The sequence below is a fragment of the Fukomys damarensis genome, unplaced genomic scaffold, assembly GCF_012274545.1.
Source record: "Fukomys damarensis isolate Sample0158 unplaced genomic scaffold, DMR_v1.0_HiC HiC_scaffold_18, whole genome shotgun sequence".
In the NCBI taxonomy this organism is placed as follows: domain Eukaryota; kingdom Metazoa; phylum Chordata; class Mammalia; order Rodentia; family Bathyergidae; genus Fukomys; species Fukomys damarensis.
This window is the reverse complement of record NW_022900930.1, coordinates 4321456-4323058: the sequence shown is the minus strand read 5'-3', so window position 1 is coordinate 4323058 and position 1603 is coordinate 4321456.

Here is a 1603-nt window from a genome sequence, read left to right as displayed (position 1 = left end):
GCCCCCCCCTTTTTTTTTTTTTTTTTTTTTTTTTTTGTACGGAGGTACGCAGCTGGAAACACTGAGCTAAATCCCCAGCCCCCTACCCTCTTGAAAACAGAAAAGGGTGCGGGGGGAGAGACAGGTTTGGCCTTTCCCTTTTGTGCCCGGGGCCCCGGTATTTAGCTCATCCGTGCTGCCACCTGCCTCACAAGCACAGGGTCCAGAGTTCGTTATCTGGTGCCCAAAAAAAAAAAGAAAAGAAAAAGAAAAAAGAAAATGTGTTCTGTTTCCCAGTGCTTCTTCTAGAAAATTGCTTCTTCTCTTTGAAATTTTTGTTCCTTGACTGTAAAATAAGGGAGTTGAATTAAAATCTGGAATGGTGATCTCAGATGCTTTCAGAAGCCAGGCAAGGAATATCTAACAGACTTTGGATGAATAATGGAGAGCGGTGAAGCTTTTGACAAACTGGAGGATGCAAGCAGAGTCAGATGTGGTTAAACCTTGAGCTTTAGCCAGGTGTGGTGGCACACACCCATCACCCCAGCACTGGAGGCTCAGGCAGAGGAACACAAGTTCAAGTCCAGGCTGGAGATCTTGTCTCAAAATAAAAATTAAAGGGGTGAGGATGTAGCTCAATGTGCAAAGCTCCTGGGGTTACAATCCTCACTACTGAAAAATAAAAATCGTCTATTTGGCAGAAACCCTCTGGTTCACAATTACTACTACGTAAGCCTCCTTGCCCTTATTAAAACAAAATTTTATAGGACTTCCTTCACAGATTAATAGGAAAATGTGAAAAAAACAAACCAAGCAAAAATACCTTGGTGAACCATCCCTTCTTTTCCACAGCTTCTGTACTTGGTATCCAGAGCTAGGGATACCTCCTCCACCCCAAGAGAGCACTCTCTCAGGTGTGAGAATCACGACTTCTTATTAGAGAAGCCTCACTCACAGCCACAGGGCTCCACCACACTGGAGGAGACTCCCTCCCTTAGACCCAGGGAAACAATAATTTGTAAACTCGAATAGCCAGCACAAGCCAGCCTCTCAAGAGGTTGAGGCAGGAGGATCACAAGTTCAAGGTTGGCCTGGGCAATTTAATGAGATCTGACTCAAAATAAAAAATAAAAACTTAGCTGGGGCTGTAACTTAGTGATAGAACATTCCTGGGTTCAGTTAGATATTGAAAAAAAAAATGAGTACATTGATTTAGCCCCATAGCAGAAGGAAGCTTTGGCATTTCAAGTCCAGGCTCCAGAACTTGCCCACCAGTGTGAGGAATGGGATGAGGATTTATTTCTGGTTGTCTGGGAGAAACATTAAAAGACACTTGCATCTGTGCACACGTACACCTTAGAGACATTCATGGGTTTAGCCAGTACTCTTCACATTCTTCCTAACGTGTCCATAAAAGTAACATAATTAACGGTGAAAGTACTGCTGTTAGTGTGCAGAACAGGTTAGATTCAGCTCTGGAACCTAATTGTGGTAAAAGAAACAAAAGCAGGATTTTATATAGCCTCGACATCCCTCGCTTTCTGTGGCACCACTCGCTGTAAAGTGACAGAGCCACTCTGTGATCCCTCTCCACCCAGCAACTCAGGGCTAGCAGTGTCTTTCC